This window comes from Ambystoma mexicanum, chromosome 10, assembly GCF_040938575.1.
Source record: "Ambystoma mexicanum isolate Mex_15411 chromosome 10, UKY_AmexF1_1, whole genome shotgun sequence".
Classification (NCBI taxonomy): Eukaryota; Metazoa; Chordata; class Amphibia; order Caudata; family Ambystomatidae; genus Ambystoma; species Ambystoma mexicanum.
The window spans coordinates 932,866,504-932,880,773 of record NC_090932.1 but is presented as its reverse complement, the minus strand read 5'-3'; positions in this window follow the sequence as shown (position 1 = coordinate 932,880,773).

Here is a 14,270-nt window from a genome sequence, read left to right as displayed (position 1 = left end):
TGAGGGGAGCCTGAAGGAAAGCTGAGTCATCCGCACAACACTGAAAGTTAGAGGATAAGGTAGAGATCAGGGAGGCCAAAGTGGCCAAGTAGAGGTTGAAAAACCAGCGTGAGAGGATAGAGCCCTGGGGAATGCCACAGGTAGAGAGAGGTGGCGGAGGGAATGGGACCACGATCGACCTGGGAGCGGAGTGGCGGTCCAAGTGGAAGTAGGTCAGTCACTCTAGGGTCTGATCTGTGATGCCCAGGTTCTCACAGAGTCGATTGATCAGGATGGCGATGTTGACCCTGTCGAAAGCAGAGGAAAGATGAAGGATGAGAATAGAAGGAATGCTGGAATCAAGGTTAGAGAGCAGCACAGGTGTTAAGGAGAGCAGTTTCCATGCCTCTGGCAGCTCTGAAGCCAGACTGATGGTCATGGAGACAACCAACAGATTCAGTGTGGAGAGTAAGCTGGGAGATGGCAAGCTTTTCCAAGAGTTTGCTCAGGAAAGGTGGAGATTGAGCGATAGTTTTCCAGCAGGTAGGATCAGCAGACTGCTTCTTGAGGAGTGGGTGCACAAGGGAGTGCTCAAAGGGAGAGGGGAACATTGCAGTGGCGAAAGAGTGATTACAGAAATCGGCCAAGGCTGGAGTAAGGGTGTCAATATGGGCTTTGATGGTTCTGGAGGAGCAGCGGAGCGCCTGTTTGGACGACACTTTCATAGATCGGACTTGTCTAGAAACCTCGTCAGGTGTTGTCAGAGAGAAAGAGGAAAAAGGAGGAGGAGAGAAGAGATGGCCAAAATGGGCCGAGAGAGGAAGAGGACATAGAGGACAGGATGTCCTGAGATTTAGCAGAGAAATGAGAGGCCAGAGCTGTACAGAGGGCATGGGAGGGAACAGAAGAGGTATAGACCACAACAGGATTGACCAGTTCCTTGCAGATTTTAAAGATTTTGGCCGTGTTGTTCGAAGCCATGGAGACACATGCTTTATTGTGTGCTCTCTTCTTGATGAGTGTTATTGCTTTGACTGGCATTTTGCTGAAAACAGTCTAGGTATGTCTAAATGTGGCCTGGCATTCTGTACTATAATGTTATTAAGTGTTTACACTGGTCTACATTGTGCAGCCAGTTGGAAGCATTAATGTTCCTGTGCACTGTTGGTGACTTGCATGTATTGGATTGTGTTACCCTACAAAACAATTGCAAACACTCTGGCTTTATAGCCAATTTATCTCAGAAAGTGTGCTGTTTTTTGCATTAAAACACATATTTATATCTTTTTCCTAGTGCAGTGTGCGGCATACCCCTTCAGCAGCACGTTCATGCGTATTGTGCAAGCGTGACAGTCTAGGCCGGCCCAGAGTGTGGCGCAACCCGTGATTTGTTGCCGAGTTGGGGGGCCCCCTCAGCATGGCTCGCAGGGGGGCCCCCACATTTTGTGTTACGCCACTGGTGTCCATGCCACCGTCCTTGCATGCACCATTCCTAGTACACCAGTGAAGTGTGCCAATTCACAGAGTGAGATGCGATTGCCCGGCAACACATGCTGTAACACCCAGCTCAATGTGTCACAGGGGCAGCAGTGAGCATGCCTAGCAACAATGTCCCTACCACGTCACATAAAGGACGACTGTGCCAGTTTATGCTGGCGACACCTGACATGCAAGGGAGCAGGAAAGGCTGTAGAGGCAGGGATGCAACAGACCCACAAGAGTGACCCTTCGGCCTGTGTGGGAGGGTCACAAGGAGCAGGGGCCGGCATCCCACCACAGTGGATGCAGGCCACTAAACCACCAGAGGTGCCCAGAATGTGAGGCAACAACAGGTCAGCAGCACACAGCCAGGCCCACCGGCACCGGTGCACCTTGCGGAGCACAGCCACTGCATTGCCCCTGTAGGGGACATCATGGCCACTCCCGCACATGACCACCCCGGAGTCCTGACGAAGAGGAGGGGGAGGATGGGGACGTCCTCTCACAAGGGACCTGTGAAGGACCCCAATGAGGAGTGCACCTTTGCTGCAACGCCAGCCATGACTGCTGCCACCAGGCAGTCAGCACTACCTACACTGACCCCCCCTCCCGGGAGGATAGCTCAGCAGCAATGAGCTTGCCTTGGAAACACGATGACATGGAGCAACACAGGTTCGATCCCCGGGTCCACGCTTAGAAACCTCTGGGTATTAAGCGCGTTATAAATAACCTATCATATCATCGTATCACACCGCAGGATGACTCCTCACCATCCGGGGACAATCCCTCCTCTCCAGCTCCTCAGATGCAAAACCCCAACATCAGCCAACAGGAGGGGGAGGTCCTGAGGGCAGAGGTGCTCAGCAGGTATGGGCACCTCACCAGTTGCAGCTCGCATAACACCCAGATGGCATCATGGAGGTGAGGGAAGATGGGGAGGAGGTGGCAGGGCAGACAGAGGGGAATTGTGGAGGATCAAGGATGCAGTCTGTGTCATCCAACCTCATCCCTCACAGAAGCAAACAGACCCTGTGCCTCACAGGTGCAATGTGTTCTTGGGGTGGCCAGCGGGGACACACAGCAAGCCCCTCCTACTCATTTTTGTCCACCTCACCAGGCCAGTGGCCCCTGCATGATGAGGTGAAGGAAAGGGAGTTGGAGGTGTTAGTCATGGGGGACAATAATTCAGTTGGGGGACAGTATTTGTTACTGCCTAATTCGTCCATCCCATTTCACTCTCCTAGCACAGTGTGCCTTGTACATGGGTTGTTTTACTTCACATTTCTGTTGAGACTTTGTGCAGCTGACTCCCTCCATGTACTACAGCTTCACTGTCAATGTTCGATTTACCTGCACTCCCCTTTCATCCATTCCTCTGCTGCCCAGGTACATGTGCACCTTACCCCCATACTTTTATGCACTGGGTATGTTGATCACAGTACACACTCATCCATGTGCTATCCACAACTCATGTACAGTTTGCAAGGTATGTGCGTGTGCCATGTTAGCTGTGGTATGTGGGGCATTGTAGGGTCTGACCCTGCACATGAAATGGTAGGTGTGTCCATTGGCACAGCGTTGATAGTCATTCACATGGGTGGGATGTGTGTTCATTTCCCAACATCTGCACTTTCGCTTGGCTCAACTGTGCGACTGCATCATGGTGCACATGTGAATCCATGTGTATCAGGTGAGTAGTCCTTTACCGGAGGCAATGTGCCCACTCCATTGATGATGTGCACATCAAGGCACGCAGCTGCTGCGAGCGCAATTTGCATTCATTGAGTGTTCTGCCCATGAATGGGACTACACATAGGTTCCACATCATCTTGCGTCACGTCAACGCATGTGTAAAACTGTGCATGCTTCAACAGCAGATTATGATGTGGTTGGGTCATGAACATGGTATTCAAATAGGGTGGACAAAGGGTGAGTGAACAGTTGGCTGTTAGGTGACATGGATTCCTGTGCGCATCCACCATGGCCTGCCTACATACTGGAAGAACACACCGAACTTAAACTTTCCTGCTATGTCAGTATGGTGAATGGGCCCTTGTTTACGGCAACCTTGTGGGTTGCGGGTTGAAAGTCTCTTCTACAACATTTAAGGACACACTGTTATTTGAGGCTTCCCTCAACTGATAAGTGGAGACTGTGTCGTACATTCGATGACTCAATAAAATATTTGGTTGCCCCAGGCACAATAGAGTTGTCTACATGTGGTACATGGTGTTTGTTGCTCACGCTGCTGCAATTGCGCACACGTGTCTACCTGCTGCTTCAATCACGTGCATGCCAGGTGGTTATGCAGGGGTGGTGGGTGCATGCAGGTGTGTGGGGAGAAGTGTAATTCCAGAGCTTTCGTTCAGGACTCCTGAAGCAATCTACATGTTTATGTGTCGTGGAGCTTTACGACAGGTCGTCTGGGCAAGTGTACTACAACTGTTCATATGCGTGCACTGATGTTCAAACTTCTGATGCATTGGTCATGGGCTGCCATGGGGAAGGGTTGTGGGAGGTGCACTGTTACAGAGACATATCGGCCACTGTCGGTGGCAAGCTGTTTGATATGCCGTACAATCTCATGTAGGTGAGGTGGAGTCATTGCCATGAGGTGGCTGGACATTTCTGCTGTGTCAAGGTTGTTCCAGGTGGTGACCTCTCCCCATGGTCTCTTATGCCAGGTGGTGCACTTATGCGGTGTGCATCAACATTTCCAGTTCTCTGCCAGCCCTTACAGTCAGTCCCCTCAAGGCTAGCATTGTGTTGTCATCATGAGTTGTGTGTACTCTGTGGTTGCATGAGTTGATACTTACTGTTGTTCAGCTTGTTGTTCTGGCCTGCAGCAACACAGCCTCATGTTATCTGTGCATCCCCTGGCTGCTCCTTGGTGATGTGCTTCTGTGTTCCACCCTCATCTCACCAGTGTGCTCCCTCCCCCAACACCCTTTTGGGGATGATGTGTCTGCCTCCCGACTCAGTACTTGCTTGGCCTAGTGCATCTCATTGTGTGCTCATTGTCACCTCTCTAGGCCGTGTTCCGTCATGCTGTTTTCCAAGGTTGAGGCACTATATTTTCCGCAAAGCATGTCAGGTCAGCCAATGTATTCATGGTGGTCCTCCACTGTTACGTATTAGTTTTGGTACTGAGGAGTGTTTGAATTCTGTGGCACTGTACTGTAGCTGTGTCACGTTGTGTTGTGCGCAATTGGTCATCGTTGGTGCTGCATGCAGATGACTGGTGGTGTGTTGTGTCACGCTGATTCAGGATCCAATGCTGCTGAGTGGCACATCGTGATTTGAGTGCAGCTGTGTGTAATGGAGTCGTTGATGATCCCTGCTTGCCCCATGTTCATCCCTTATGGGATTTTGAGGATGTGCAGTACTGGCTTAGTGGACTAGTTGTATGTATCTGTCAATTGCTTTTTCATGCACTGCACGGCTGTGTGTGTGGAGGCATGCATGTTTCCTATTTTTTGGCATGGCCGAATGTCTGTTTCTTTGGGTGTCTCAGGCAGATGAGTGGGTGCAGGCCATCCCTGGCACTTGTCATCTTTTCATCATGGACACTGTCTCATGTACAGTCAGTGGTCCTTTCTGGTAGCATACATGCTCATGTGAAAAAGGTGTTGACCAGCCGCTCCCTCAATCACGCTGCTGTCCCACTGGGATCCCCCCAGGTTGGTGGCCTGGCTTGTGACTCGGGCCTGAGGTCAGGTACTAGGTCCTCATGTACACCTTTGCATACTGCAATGTTATGCACGATGCAACAGGCTTGTATGATGTCACACATTCTGGGTGCTCTGTACAGGAGAACACCCCTTGAGTGGTCCAGACATCTGAATCGTTACTTCAGGAGACCTATAGACCTCTCACCGATGCCCCTGGCGGCCCTGTGTGCCATATTGTACTTTTCCTGCTGCGTGGTGGTGGCCCACCTTTAGGGTGCCAGGAGGTAGGACAGCAATGGACAACCGTCATCACCTGCATGAGGAAGGGCATGAATTTTGTTAGTGCACATGTGGTGTTCATTTGTATGTGTCCCTAAAAAATGTCATTAGACTAAACCGCGCTCAGCTTAAATTATAATTCTCAAAACTTGTGCAGTGGTAGTATTGCATTTCAAAATGAAGAATCACATAATATAGTGAATATTTCGGATCCTATTTATTATGAACAGCCGACACGTGTTTCGACCCTTTTGGTCGTCTTCAAGGCTGCATAGATTAAGTTGTATAATAAACAAGCAATTACACATACATGGTGCAAAATTAATCATAATGAAATCATATTATAAATTTTAAAAAATAAACAGAAAATTAAGCAAAAAACCATACCACACAGGATGTTGTCATCAGGAAGGTAGAAAATTCACCAATCCGGTAAAATAGTAAATGAGATTGAAATCAGTTATGGAATATTACATGATGGTCTAGATGTTGTCAATCAACACTTGATGACTACAAATTACTCAGTCCGGTAAAACCGGGAAATTAATACATTAGATGAGTGCCCTTGTAAAGTGTGAAAAGAGGACGAGCAAACCATTGTCCACATGCATTAGACTAATATCACCATACGTGATGTTATACTCTATCCCAAAGAGTAGATGTATTATGTTTACGATATATTGTACTAAAAGAAAAGTTATAGTAAACAGAATGGAAATGAGGGTCTATCTTACCCCACATCGATTATGGTATCCTTGTATCTCTACAGGGAAATGAGTTATATATTAGTCTGCTGATTGGTTACATTTTCAGCGAAAATAAATTAACCTGAATCAAAAACAACAAAAATAGGAAGATAATTACCTCAGGGATAGTTAAATCCCAGTTCTGGTCCTGTTAAGTATTGTCTACAGATGTTTGGGTGTGCTTATATTAGTGTGCGTTTACTCGGGTATTCCGTTCTGGTTTTCCAAAGCTCTAAAGTTAAGAAAAATAAAATAAAATATATATTGTTGTCCGACTGGTACTTATTGAATCAACTCAAATGTATTTGACTTATTTTGAAAAGTTTCAGAACTAGAATGATTAGGTTATCTAGCATAATCATTATTCTATTGTATTATGTTGTTGAAAGTATTTGCTGCTAATAGCATCATGTTTATATGCCAAATTGGATTGTGACTTATCATCATCTTTGTAACTCCAGTTCGCGGAGAGAGATTCTATTTTGCTAATATTCAATAAGAATAAAGTATTAGGTTTAATACATATTCATGATCTGAGTGGCTTACCTAATGCCTGGATTTCATTCCTAAAAGAACATAAATTTCGGGATAAAGCCCCTGCAGAAATGCCGTCACGCACCTCCGCATCCGTCTTGTAAAAATAAAACATGGCCGTTTACCTTTGTGACGTCGTGACATTTCACGTCGAGTGGGGGCGTGACGTCAATGTAAACAAAACATCATCAGGGACGTCATAATCTCTCCAAACTTACTTTATGTTGTTTAATGTTTTATCAATAGTGTACGTAATGAGGAATTAAAGATTCCTGATAATAAATCTTGTACGTTGACATCATTGGTCTAAATGAAGTGAGACTGAATAAATCCAGATTATACTAGCAATCTACAATTGTGCTCCCGTATTTGCTGGAAAAATGAAATAAATCCTAAAATTGTGTAAATATCCTGTGTGGTATAGTTTTTTGCTTAATTTTCTGTTTATTTTTTAAAATGTATGATATGATTTCATTATGATTAATTTTGCACCATGTATGTGTAATTGCTTGTTTATTATACAACTTAATCTATGCAGCCTTGAAGAAGGCCAAAAGGGTCGAAACACGTGTCGGCTGTTCATAATAAATAGGATCCGAAATATTCACTATTTTATGTGATTCTTCATTTTGAAATGCAATACTACCACTGCACAAGTTTTGCGAATTATAATTTAAGCTGAGCGCGGTTTAGTCTAATGACATTTTTTAGGGATACTTAATAATTTAGAGAACCTTAGTGGGTGGTTCTTAGACATTAAGACTACCGCAGCTGGCATTCGATTCATTGACAAGTGTGGTAAAGAGCGCACAGTTATATAGTATCTTACCCACGGTAACAGTTTATAATTCCTTCGTTTGTATGTGGTGTTGCATGCATGCTAGTTGTCTTTGTTTGAACACAGTGATGGCGTGCACACACTGCAATGGTCATGTGGCTATGCGCCTGTGTGTGGATGTTTAGATGTGTGTGCGTGGTGGAACGTGGTGGGAGTTTGTGTACTTATCTATCAGGCAGATTTCCCGTCTAGTGCCTGGCTTCCAACTGTGTACAGATGCTGGAGACCCTGAATATGTTGCTGTCATGGACAGAACCCATGAAATTTGTGTACACGTCCATGAAGAGTCCACCAGCATCGCAAACCAGTTGGGTGTTGATGGAGAGCCAGCAATGCTAGTTCTAGTAAATGTCAGCTCGGTCCTGGGGGGTGCATAGTGTGACATGGGTGCAGTAAATGGCACTAATGACCCGGGGGAATCGGTACGCTGCACAAAATGCGCTAGCCACCTGTTTCAGTTTGTTCTGAGTTGAGGACATGTGGACATGGTGGCGACCACACAAAATGATGCATGCCATGACCTGGTGCAAGGTATAAGACTGTGTGGCCTGTGATATACCTGCAGTGATGCCACTTGTCCTCTGGAAAGAGCCAGTGGCAAAGAAGTGCAAGGTGGCCAGGAGCTTCACATGTTCCCTGATGGCATGTTTTAACTCATGCATGAAAATAACACAGCGTCAGCGCTGCCCCCTCTACGCAAGTTAATAGGGTTCTGGTCCCGACTCCCCCTGTCCATGATGGGAAGGGCGTCCATCATCAAAATGATTGTTCTCCCCAGATTTCTCTACGGATTTCAAAATGTGTTCTGCTATATTAAAGCTCCCTTTTTCCGACTACTAAAGACGATACTTAGAAACTTCTTATGGGGGAAAGGCAGACACAAATTGGCACTATCCCGTTAACCCTTCCGTACAGACAGGGTGGCATTCAACTCCCTGACCTGGAGAAGTATTATTTGGCAGCCCAGCTCAGCTTGGTAGCCAAATGGCTGGCTGATGACATCACTCCTGAAACGGCACTACTGCAGCACTCAATCGCCCCAATCGGCTGAATGAACTCATCTGGGCTCCCCAACACCTCACTCTCACTGGCGGGACCCCCTTCTTTGCCGCCCTAGGAAACAAATATGGCTTAGAACAAAATCGCTTCTCCACCTGAAGCACGCATATACCCCGGACATTCCTCTCCTTTCTGACTTGTGCCAGAACAGTGTCGATCTAGCGACCATTAGATATTGAGAACGGCTGGGAGTGTACACTTGGGACTTATTTAACTAAGGCTCCTTGCAAGACTTCTCCTCCTTACAATCTGAAGATGATATGCCCAGTGGCCAAATCCTTTGGTATCTAAAGATCCGTAAACTAGCGCGAACCAAATGGGATACTTGGCCTGAAGAGCCCGAGTCCAACCCCTTTGTGACACTCTTGTACAGTCTGGGGGAGGGGTGGAGACCAGTGTCTCAAATATACTGTCACCTCATAGACAGGCCTAATCCCCGCAGCCTTGAACTAAAACTCAAATGGGACAGAGACCTGGGGCGAGAAATGACCGATGGAGAATGGGAGAGAGCACTGGTGTTCCCTAAAGAGGTTTCTAGGAATTCAAGATTCAGATTGATCCAGCTCAATGTACTGTATCGCTCGTACCTAACACCGCACAGAATAGCGAAGAGCTAGGAGCAACCCCAGCATAACTGTCCATGGTGCAACAGAGACAAAGCGGACCCAATGCGCATGTTTTGGGAGTGCGTCAAGGCCCGACAACTCTGGGCTGAAGTTGAGCGAACCTGTAGGAGAGCTAGCATGACCAGGTGTGAGTGGACCCCTGGAGAGTGCCTCCTAGGGACTTATCCCAGATTAGCTAAAATCAAGCACACAGTAATGCTCATGGACCTGGCATGCATCCTCACCAAAAGGACCATTTCCATGGCGTGGAAGCGACCAGATGGCCCACGCTTCCATGCATGGCATAAAGAACTGGAACGCTGGGTCGGGGCGGAGACTTCGGCCTGGGAGGAAGGCATTGCCAGGTCCCCTGAGGATGCGATTCAGGCACTTGATGCTTGGAAGGCCCTCACAGGGGCTCTGTTCCACCCCTCCAATGACGACAAACCCCCTTGAATGATTCACCCCTGTGCTTACTGATCTATTCATCACAAGACACCTGAGTGGGCCACCGCATGAATATACCTTGTCCCCCCTCCTTTTGGACTCCTTCCTTTCCCTTCCCGTGTTGACCCTCTCAAAATGAACTATTTATCGACCACTTGGAGACAATTACTGTTGTTATTGTTAAATGCTTCATGTTGAAGTTGTTTATTGTTCATTAAATGACTGGCTTATATGGACACATTTATTCTATGCCGCACTTGGCACCCACTGCCACACTGCTGTTGTGCCTATTATAAATGCCAATAAAGAAATTTAAAAATAAATTAATACACTGGTGGGGTGCAAAGCAACCAACCACTCCTACAACATGTCCTTGATGACCTGTGGAAAGAAGCAATATTTTCTGTAAACTTCTGTGTCAGTCATGCCAAAGAGGGTGATCCTGGAGAGGAAGACCAGCTCCCCCTGTCTCCTCCTCCTGGGCATGGGTGCAGCAAAAGCTGCCACTGCAGCCTCATGCCATTGCTGTGCACAGAGATACATTTCCTAAGATGGGGTTGGAGTGGCAGTGTGTGCCTGTATATGGCTTTGTGTGGAATCATGCTCATGTGCATCATCGCTGCGGTGTCTGATTTGTTCTTTCTTGCATGGGATGTTCTGTAGATGTGTGTGTGTTTGTGGACTTCAGGTGTCTTGTTTGCTAACGTTGTGTTTGTATTTTGCATGGGGAAATAGTTTGTTTTCGAGCTGGCTGTATTGGGTGCACCGATGATGTGGCAGTATGTGTGTTTGATGTGTCCTGTGGTGTGTTGCAGGCATCTGTTGGGTTTTGTGTGTCCTGACTTCTCTTCGGAGGCTTGTTGGTGATTGTGGATGTAGTTGTGTAATTTAAGATAGGTGTTTTGCATTAGCATTATTTTGTATGTGTTCTTGGGGTTCATTGAGGCTTTTCCTCTTTGCGTAACTTCCACATTTGACTGACGTTCCGCTATGACATATGATCTTTGTTGGATTTACGACTTGTATGTTCATTGCTAAATCGAGCCTTTATGTTTTAGCCACTAACTCAGTCATGATTCTTAAAATTCACTAAAAGATTTGAAATGTCACCATTGGCATGTGATTCTTGAAATCTATTCCAGAATATATGGATAGTAAATCCTACCCGCTCTTTATTCTCAATGACTCAATCACTCTTATTAATTTATTGACTATGGCATTCACACTTTGTCAGATCTTTAAGATTCCTACTTTGAATCAGTGAGACCCATTTGAATCTGATATCATAGAGTGTAGAAATAGATAATCTGTCAGGTTCATACCAATGTATTCCATTTGACCTATTCCAGTTCCCCAAAGCACAAACACTTGGGAATACATTCTAAATCTAAGTATTTTACATTTTTAATCTGGGTACCTAATATATACTTTTAATGCTATACACATTCATATGAGATTTATTTCAATTTGATCGAAAATAAGAAAAATTCCTCAAAGCATCCATAATTATTTTGGTTCTATCTTTTTCAAATTCAGGCATGATGACAGGCGCCACCTGCTGGCACAAGGTAATGTTCTCTCTCTTTGGGCATCTGTACAAGGTTATGTCTCCAGAGACCCTCGCAGTTGAAGCACTCTGTTCTGCTTTAGGATCCTTACTGTGTTGGGATGCAAGTGTAACACCCCAACCGTGGAAAGAGATCTAGACTACATAGGTACTCTTAGCAAGAAGAGCTGGTCATTTAGTGCCACTATTTTGCCATTTGGTTTTGCAGTTCCTCGCACGTGTTATTTATAGTTAGCTTTGACACAATTTAGAGAACATCACAGAGCCTTACACAACGAAAGAAGGAGCAACAATGTAATAATGTTGCCTATCACATGTAGAGGTTAGAGCTAAGGCGTTGTTAAGTAGTTTCGTAGCTAGGAGTAGTGAACTATGTTGTGCTTTTGTTGTATTAAGGATATGCTGTTTGATTTAATATTCAGGAAAACTTTTGTCTTTTGTCAGCTGGTAAAAAGGTAGATGAAATGTCCAGCATCAAGATAGGATAAATGCTGTGCTTTAGTAACATGAGGGCCGTGTGCCACAGTAGCAAGAGTGTTGCCATTTTGTATTAGGTGTCTTTAGAAGGGCGGCAGCTTCTGGTAGTTTGAGAATTAGACTGTGTTTTGGAGCTTTTGCTCTATGTATTTAATTAAGAGTTTATGCATCCTTCACCCCAGTGAATGATCAGACAGACAAGGTTAGGGAAGAAAGAAGACACGCAGCACATATAACAGTAAATTGTGTCAACCCGAGCAGCTCACAGGAGCTGGGAAGGGAATGCTGGTTTCTGACAATTTGTGAAGGACAAATCTTATGAGAACAGAATCTAGTGTTGGGTACTACTAAGGTGCAGAGCTAGGTTTGGAGTAATAGTGCCCGCATTGAAAAGTGGTGGGTCCATTTGAACTACAAGTGTTTGATTAAATACAGCAAACAAACATGTGAAATTCATCCTGAAGAGCAGTGTCTTAACTGTGCACATTAATTAGCCCCCAAATCTCTTTTTTTCACATTTTACACCCAATTGTAAGATGACTTCTGCATCTTCTTGTAACATGGTTGCCTTGTGGCACAAGAGCCAGTTTTTATACTGTTGTTTACTCTGTTTAGCAGTCCTTATGTTTTCCCAGGAGGGCAAGGTTTTTTCCTTGTACCTCAAGTCCTGTATAAGTAGTTTCCTTTCAACAATAATGGCTGGATCATCTAGGTGATGATGTTACTGCTATATATATTCAGTAAAAAAAACAGTGTTAAAAGGATGTTATGGTTACAAGTAAAATCGAAAAACACCTGAAGTTTGCCAGTTATGGTAAGCTAAGCAACCATAACTCACGCCACCACCGTGCACTGCTAAGACTAACACCCAGGACATCAAAGATGACATCACAAATATCATTGATGACATCACTGATGACATCAAATGTCTAGCCCCTTCTTTTTTTTCACTGCCATATCTAGGCCAGGTGGTTTTATTTACTGACAGTCAGAAACTTTCAAAAGGTATTACATTTATAGATGTTGCTATTCTCACATGTTCTTACACTACTTTCCTTAGAATGTAATCACATTTTATGATGAACATATATAGGGGAAGAGGCAGGTCTGAAACAAAGCAATAATTTTTGTGCGTGAATACAATCATGTAGATTATACACAGTTGCTAATGATACTGCCTCTTGTTTCCTTACTTTACTCTCCATATATAAGCCCCATATTTGTATGCATTGTAGTCTATTTATGTTTTGTGTGTATTGTTAGAAATATGTAGTAAGTGATGCATTATTATCTACTTAGTACATGTTTCACAGTACGGTAAAGTCTGATACAGAAACATTCACCGTTTTATCATATAACTTTGGAAAATTACAAATATTGCACCTCTGTGGTGAATGCTGCAGCCAATAACTACATTTCTGTATGAGTAGGTTCCTGTACTAGAAGGAACACTGCAATTAATGTTCTTTAGAATACTACATTGCGTAATGAAGTATGCAGTTTATTACACATCTCCCCATCATCCCTGATACTTTTTTGCCAACATTACATTCACAACCCCTTGTATGAAAAGTAAATGCATATGTGATGTCATCAGTGATGCCATCAATGATATTTGTAATGTCATATTTGATGTCATGGGTGTTAGTCTTAGCAGTGCATGGTGGTGGTGCGAGTTATGGTTGCTTAGCTTACCATAACTTGTGAATTTCAGTTTTTTTATTATTTTACTTGTAACCATAACGTCCTTTTAACAACATTTTTTACTGAATTTCATAGGTTTTTATTAGTGCAACGTAACCATAACGTCCCTTTAACAACGTTTTTTCATTGAATTTCATAGGTTTTTATTAGTCCAACTTAACCATAACGTACCTTTAACACATTTTTTTCAGTGAATTTCATAGGTTTTTATTAGTGCAACTTAACCATAACGTCCTTTAACAAAGTTTTTTCATTGAATTTCATGGGTTTTTACCAGTGCATGCTATTTTGCTACAATTTACTAATATCATACTTACCAAATATAACAATATTTGTGTCCAATTTACAAAGTGTCACCTTAAAACTCTGCAATTTTCCACCTTCTAGAATCATTTTTAACACTTCTATACACTTTTTGCAACTATTTCAACAAGTTTGCATCCGTAGATGTCTACGAACATCTGACTTCATTGCGGACCTTCCGGACAGTGCCACATGACCATACGCTGGCACGCGGCATGATGACATGTCCGAGAACACGTCCGCACTTCACAATAAGATTCGTGCTTCCCGGACAGTTCGGAACTGCATTTTCTACTTTCAACTTCAGAATTTCCCTTGCACAGCTCCAACACCTATTGGTACTCATTATCCATTAACAATCTAGTACACAGTAAATAATTTTAGCAAAACTGCAATTTATCCTAAAATGGCACCAGCTATTGCCATCCCTCCTCCCCAAGAGCCACCACCACTGCTGTAATCAAGGAGCATAAGAAACACTTCCCCCTACCTTATAAATAACACACACGCAATGTTTTCCCCTGTCCACCTGCACCTCCATATTAGTGTTTGGTGCCTCTTCCCTCATTTCCCTCCCCACCT